At 37.2% G+C, this 7,870-nt stretch overlaps 1 pseudogene; it reads right to left on the bottom strand.

Annotated features, from left to right (window-relative positions):
* Positions 1 to 207: 207 nt before the first annotated feature.
* Positions 208 to 620, bottom strand: LOC101972931 (activated RNA polymerase II transcriptional coactivator p15 pseudogene; annotated as a pseudogene).
* Positions 621 to 7,870: the final 7,250 nt, after the last annotated feature.

Below are 7,870 nucleotides of genomic sequence, written 5' to 3'. Positions count from 1 at the left end.
AACCTGATTCTCGCCCATGCAAACTGAGTGCTCTACTGCTGAGCCACAATCCCAGCTCCAGAACATATTTAATAATGCACAATTAAAAAAGTATTCATCTTACAAATTGTTCTGCAATCTAAATATACAACAGCTTGGAAAACAATGTTTAGAAAACAAAAGACAATCTAAAAAGAAAGATTAAAACAACCAGAACAGTACAGGATTTATATGGCTCAGATTTTAGAGTTTACTTCCTGCACCATCAATGTCAGAAATCTGTTCCTTCCACTGCTCCACTGCTCAGGATTTAAAGAAATACATTTTCTTCCTGGTTTCATTTCACCTTCTGGATCCATCCAATATTCTCTAATATCAATTAGAACTTTCCCTTTAAAATCCCAAACACTGAGGTACCTCATTTTCCCAGTCTGAAACATATTATCATTTCTGCTGCTACTGCTCTGCTTGCAAGATGACAGAGCTCTCAAAGTTTCAACAGTCTTTTGCTTCTTCACAGATTTTTCTGGAGAAACTTGCTTTTTCCTCTTTAACTTTTTCTCAACCTCACTGTCAGAATCACATCCCAATGAGCATGAAGAAACAAGTAACTTTAATTTAGGCATTGCTCTGCTTCTGCAGTCCACAGTCTTCTGTTCCCTGGCTGGCAACTGACAGAGCTTCCTGTGGGTTCTTGACATTGTGAATCACACACTATCTACTCACTGTCTCCAAAGAAGTCCACAAATAGATCAATCTAGGTGCTCTCAAAAGCTTACCACTGGGCTAGTGTAAGAGCTCAGTGGTAGAGCACTTGACTAGCATGTGTGAAGTATTGAGTTCACTTCTCAGCACGAAATGTAAATAAATAAATTAAATAAAGGCCCTTCAACAACTAATAAATTATTTTTTTTATAAAAATTTCCAAACTGCTGCGCTGATAAATCCAGCCAAATTCCACCTTAAGAATGGGAGCCATCTCGTCCCAAAGTCATGAATAGTTAATTTATGTTTTACTATAAATGACTTTGATTTCTAAACTTGTTTAGAATCCCTGTCTGAGCCTTGAACTCACCCATGCCTGGCTCCCTCTGACCAAATAACAACTCTCAGTGAAACCTCAGTGGCACCTTTTAAATTCTGATGTTGGGATCTAAATGTATTCCCCAACTTGAAATGTTAAGCCATATAGATCATTAGCCTACTATCTGCCTTTGTATTATGCTTGTCAAATCCTTTTATCTGTATGTTCTCAGGCTATCCCCCCCTTTGCAACTGTTTGTGATATAAAACCATGGTCCTAGAGAGCTGTGGTTCTGATCTCTAGCCCAGATTTTGGGACAGACAGTCCTGGCCAGCTCCTGTGTACACAAATATAGGCTTGCTTTAATTTGATTCAAAATTGAAGTCAGTGGTCTTTGATTTGCATTATGGTTTAACAGTATAATCTATATACTTAAACATTGTGTTTTCATGAAATGTTAAAAGATGTGATTTTATATGCAATGATTTATAGAAGATTTCTACATACAAAAGCCCAAAAGTTTCAACTTTTCCAATTAAGAGTAATCTATATAAAGTATTTCATTTTCTTAAAATGAAATAACTTGTCTAAATTCAGAAATTTAAAAGGATTATACAACTATGGTTAACAACAACTGTTATTTTGAAATATTTTAATATGTTGTTTCCTTAAGACCTGAACTTAATTAATAAAAAAATTAATGTAATTATGGTACTCTTTCTATCATTTGTGTATTAAGTATGTTCATTTCTTCCAGGTATACAAGTCTTTAAGGTAAAAGCTTTAAGAGAACATTATATCTAGCTGGTGTTCTCCAAACTAAAGTTGTATGGTAATTTTGTGTTTCTAAGGATGACAAACTTTATTGGAGATTTACTTATATCATTTAATGTTGTATAACTGAACCTGTTAACAATAAGATATAAAGTTTTATGTTACTTTTACACTAGAGTACAATTTAAATGTATTTTTTAGTTAATGAGAGTCTATTCTATGTAAAGGATAATATTGTAAAACACAACCATTTTGCTACTTTTCCACAAAAGGTTAAAAACTCTTAGTCTTTCTGTAATTCATGTTTTAAATGTAATATCATGGGACTGGAGTTGTGGTTCTGTGGTAAAGCACTTGCCTGACAAGTGTGAGGCCAGGGGTTCAATCCTCAGTACCACATATAAAATAACAAATAATGTGAAAAATCCATTGGCCACTAAAAAATATTTTTTAAAATGTAATATCATATTATGTTAGCTAATATTCATGTGACCTCGAAGAACAATATATGTAAACTTTGTAAAACTATATTTAAGAAACAAATGTCAGCTTTAGAACTAGACCACTTTGCTTAAGGTTTATAAAGATTTAAAAAGAGCCTTGCGTTACTTGAGATAAGGCTCTCCTCCACATCTTACTACATGTCAGAATGACTCCCAAACATGCCAGATTTCACCTCATTTAAATTTGTGTTCAAAAGAATCATTCTTGTTGTTAAGATTACTAGGCTCTCAAACAGGGGTTATAATACATAACTCAGTCAAAATTCAAGGTAGCTAATACATGAACTAAATAAATTTTTACTCTTGTTAATTTTATTTTTTTAGTTTCCTTATATGCTGTCTAAATGTTGCTTCAAGACCACACAACCTGTGTTAATTTACAATAATAAGCCATCACCTAAACTACAGATAAGAGTACAGATGCTAATTAATAAAGAGGGGTAAATGACTGTAAGCTTAAAGATATTAAAGTTAAAGCCCAGTATTCTTAATTTAAGACTAGTGAGACTGACTTGCTAGATGTTTAAGACCAAGACTTAAAAGTTAATGTTAAATTAAAAGGACCAACAACCAATATTTAGCTCTTTCCCTTCAAGTCAGTCTAAACAAAGGGAAGAGGGAACTTCTCTAAGAATTTTGCAACTCTGGGCCACATAACCTCACAATCAGGGAGAGAATGAGACCACTAAAGAACAGAAAGCCAATCAACACACCTGCCATGAAGAGGAAGGTTATTGGAGAAGGGAGAAATCCCTAATGCTTCCAAGGGAAGCCACATGAACAGCAAGACCTGGAACATCCTAGCACAAATGGCACTAGCACAACTAAAAAATTACTCTCAAGTTCTTCCCAAAGAGACTGCCACAGAAACTCAGCTGACTGTTAACAATAGCTAGACATAACAGTCAGTTTGAACATGCTTAATCTTAAACACCTAGCAAAAACCATTCAAACCAAAACACAGCCATTCTTGGCCATTTAAAAGATAATAATTGTTAAATATAACTTAAGATAGACACTTACGTTAGCCCCCCAAACTTAGTAAGACTGGAGGGATTCTTAGGCAGGAATGCCTGATAACTATCAAAACAAACTATCCAGAGGAACTGCCAGAGTCAGAAATTTTTACTTAATTTAAGATTAACAGATATTCCTAACCTACACAGGTAGGCTTGAATATAGGCTAGTATGATTATCCAGCCCAAAGTAACAGAAATAAAGGGTTGGCAACTAGACACGAAGGTCGTACCAGTAAAAATTTTACAAGATCAGATGACATTGAGTAGCTTAACTACATCTCATGGAGATAAACATCTGCAACATTAAAAGTTAAATGTTGTGTTTACATTCCTGATAACTCTAAAGATGTTGAAGATTTGCATTCCAATATAAAGGCCTTGACTACTCTGGCCTTATAATGTGGGCAGCTTCTCAGTCTTCACACTTCCTGGTGAGAAAATATTAACTTCTGTCATCTTCATGATGTTCATTGAAATGTTCCAGAGACTGCAATATTTTTTCAGTACTCATGTTTTCTTTTGTTTCTACTTCATAGAAGCACCCATCCCCAGAGGACATTACAACCTGTTCTTCCCCATCCAGACTTCAATCTGACCTGAACTCCAAAGCTGTTTGTCCCATCCCCTATCGCGTCCTCTTAGCTCTAAAGAAGCCAGAACGGTCATAGCTCCTTTTTCTTACAACAATTAAGCCAGGAATAGAGAGACAGTCAATATAGATAGGTAAATCAAGTCAGATGGGACAAGAGAGGCCAGTTTTGGGTGAATCTGGAAAGTTGGGGACTGTCACCTGAGAGGTTAAAATTCCTTCAGAGCTCTTCCTTTCCTCTATCAAGGATTTGAAAAAGACATATAAGAGAAGGGGAAATGATGAATTAGCCTAATTCCATCTTATGTTTGGCAGCCATTTGGTCACAAAGTCATGAAAAGTTAATTTCTAATTTACTACAAATTACTGCAATTTTCAAACTTGTTTAGAATTTCTTCCCATGCCTTGATCTCACCCAAACCTGGCTTTGCCTGACCAGATAACAACCCTTTATAAAACCTTAGTGGTTCCTCACAAATCCTGGCTCCCCCCAGTCAGATAACAACCCTCTATGAAACCTCAGTGGTGCCGCATAAATTCTGATGTTGGGATTTGAATTTATTCCCTACCTTGAATTGTTAAGCCATGTACATCATTAACCTACTATCGGCCTTTGTATTATGCTTGTCAAAATCCTGTTATCTGTAAGTTCTCAAGACACCCTCATATGCAACTTTTTATGCTAAAACTGTGTTCTAGAGAGATGAGGTACTGATCACTAGTCTGGAGTTTTGGGACACACAGTCCTGGACAACTCCTGTGTACACAAATATATGTTTACTGTAATTTGATTCAAAATTGAAGTTGGTGGTCTTTTCTTTCCATTGTGGTTTGACAAGGCATGTAATCCAAACCGCTTGGAAGGCTGAGGCAGGAGGATCATTAGTTCAAAGAAAACATCATCAAAGGCAAGGTACTAAGAAACTCATGAGACTCTGTCTCTAAATAAAATACAAAATAGGGCTGGGGATGTGGCCCAGTCATGGAGTTCATCCCTGGTACCCTTCCCCATCAAAAAAAGCTTACCATCAAGGAAAATGATTAAATCCATAGTTTTACTCCCCCAAACCAGCTTTGTTGCCAACTCAGTCCTGACCTACTTTATCACATTCATGAAACAAGTCAGTGAAAATAACACTCTCCAAGGGATAAAAAGCAAAGGCATTCTGGTGAAGTTAGACTGAACAGACACACCTACCTCTTCCTTGGTGCACAGCATTAACTCACCACAAGGCTTTTTCCACATATCTTTTTTTTACTTTTCTCCACAAATCCATCAGGTTAAGTTAATTCACAAAACTTCACCATAAACAATCATCAATGAAAAAACATGCCACATGTCGAACAATGTTGGATTTCTTTAAAATATGACCGAAAACTGTGAGCTAAAAACCCAGAGCCTAGAAGAGCCATCCATACACTATGCACATTAATGGGTAACAAAAATGAGATCATATGACATAAAGCAAAATAAGACTTAAGATCTCTATCTATAACTTATAGAAATCATGACAGATTATGGATTATCTACCTAGCTAATATAATATATATATATATAAAATTATATTAATATATATGGGGATATGAACAAGCTAGGTTCAGTGGAATATGCTGGTAATCCCAAAAACTCAAAGGCTGAGAATGGAGGATCACAAGTTCAAGACCAGTCCCAGCAACTTAGAAATGCCCTAAGAAACATAGTGAGACACTGTCTCAAAGGACAAACAAAAAAGGGCTGGGGATGTAATTCAATGGAAAAGCTTCCCCAAAACTGCACCCCCCCAAAAAAAAATTTTATTGCCTCTTTTATTAACACAGAATGATACCTAAATGTGTTGAATTGCTTCTGGCAAAAATAAAAATTAAAAAATTCATGTTACCCACTGTTTTCTTTATTTACCCTCTCTTAATGTTCTCCTAATGTTGTAGCTATCCTCCTGGTCTTCAACTCAAGCATGAAAGACAAAGAATGTGAGAAGCCCAAGATTCTATAGTGGCTGTTGGCAAGGAGGAGGAAGTCACAATAACTGCTAAACTGTATCCACTTACATAAGAAGAGAGAAAGGATCCTCAGTGCCTCTCACATATGAAAGAGCCTGATAGAAGGGTGTCTACATGACCAAAGGATCTTCTGCAGCAAACTATAAGTTAAAGCAGTACAACAAAAGTCCGGAAGAGGAAAATTTTACAGTCAGCTGGGTCTACCACCTCTCTAGAGTATGCTTCTATTGTTCAGAGTTCATTTTTTCCAAGAATCAGCTCACAGAAAAGAAGACCCTTGCTCCTGAAGCCCAAAGAAAGTAATATTGATGAGTATATAAATGCAGAATCAAGGCTTGTCCATGAAACAATGTCTACAATGAAGAGGGGTGGGGGAAGGAGAGCAGAAGAAAATTATCAGTCCCTCCTGGTGCAGGTGAGGCCACAGAAAGTAGGAGTCAAGGTGAAACTAAAGAGAATCTTGGACCCCATCATTCCCCAGAGAATGCACTCAAGGAACTTCATCCTAGGGCTGCAGTTGTTGATCAGTGTTAGAACATTAAGCTAGCATCTGTGGGCAATAGGCTTGACCCTCAGCACCACATAAAAATACATAACATAAAGATAGTCTACTAAATCTTAAAAAAAAACCCTTTCTAACTAACCCCTTTGTTAATCCTTGAAAACTGCAGGAACTTCACTAATTAGATGAACTTGTATGGTTCCAGAACCACTATACTTGCTCAAACTAGATGTCACTTTCTTCCATCTCCAGGGATATTATCTGTATGTGTTAATATAGTAATGTATGCACTATTACCTCTTATGCTGTGAAACGTAATTTATAAAATTTTCATAAGATTTTAATGAATATTTAGAAGGAACACTGAGATGGTATCCCTAACACAAGAGCCTGGGGTGGGGAGTCATGAGGTGAGCTGATTATGTCCCTCTTACAGGGTTTCACCTGTCCAAAACTGAGCCATTAGTTTCTATTATACCTCTCCTATCACCTTCTTCACCCAATCAACTCTCTTGTCATTTTCCCCACCCAATCCCATCTTCTCTTTGGGAGGCTGACTGCACTACTGGCTACCTCATACCTTTTAACGGCCAGTTTTGTGACATCATTCTCCCACCAAACCTATTGCCACCTGTTAGAATCTTAGGATTACCATGCAGTTGTAAACAAATTTGCATCATCACAAGTGACCAGTGACCTGTAACCAGGCATCAGAGTGGCTGGTGGCCAGTGAACAGTGACCAGTGATATCCATACTGGAAAACAGCCTCAGCTACCTCAGCATGGACATGTTCTCAAATAAAACGAGGTTGGTTGGGATGGAATTGTAAGGGTCCGGTGAAACGTTGGAGGAAGAGACCACAAGAGACTGTCTTATGCAACAGCAGAAGGGAGGGTTTATTTGGAGACTAGTATGCTGGGGCTCAGAGCTCACTATAGCAAAGAGAGATAGAGCCCTGTGAACAGCTTAAGCAGAGCTTATATACTTTCCTTGGAGAGGGCAGAGAGAGAAGTTACATTTTGTAGTTTGACAGTTGGGGACAGCTCATTCTGGGAACAAGATTAGCAAACAGTTCACAGTTGGGGACAGCACATTCTGGGAACAAGATTAGCAAACAGTTATTAAGATTTCAACAGTGTTGTGTTAAGCATATAGAAAAACGGAGTGACAAGTACCTATTTTATTAACCTTTCATTCCCCACTTCTTCTTCTGGCTACTACTTTTAATCATAAAAGTGGTCATTGGGGGGTGTCACATTTTATGTCTGTTAGTGGGGTATATTGTTGTCTGATTACCATAAGTTTGACTTGTCCAATTTGGGATTGGAGAAAGGAAACTACACGGTTGAGCAAACAGGGTCCTAGAGTTAGCAACAATATAAGAATTATTAAAGGACAGGCCAGGGCTGATAAAAGCATAGTTAACCAGGGGGACTGTGTGAACCAAGACTCATACCACCCTTTTTGGGCTTCTCTCT

The sequence above is a fragment of the Ictidomys tridecemlineatus genome, chromosome 12 (assembly GCF_052094955.1).
Source record: "Ictidomys tridecemlineatus isolate mIctTri1 chromosome 12, mIctTri1.hap1, whole genome shotgun sequence".
Lineage (NCBI taxonomy): Eukaryota > Metazoa > Chordata > Mammalia > Rodentia > Sciuridae > Ictidomys > Ictidomys tridecemlineatus.
Note: the sequence above shows the minus strand (reverse complement) of the source record. Positions and strands in the feature narration are given on the sequence as shown.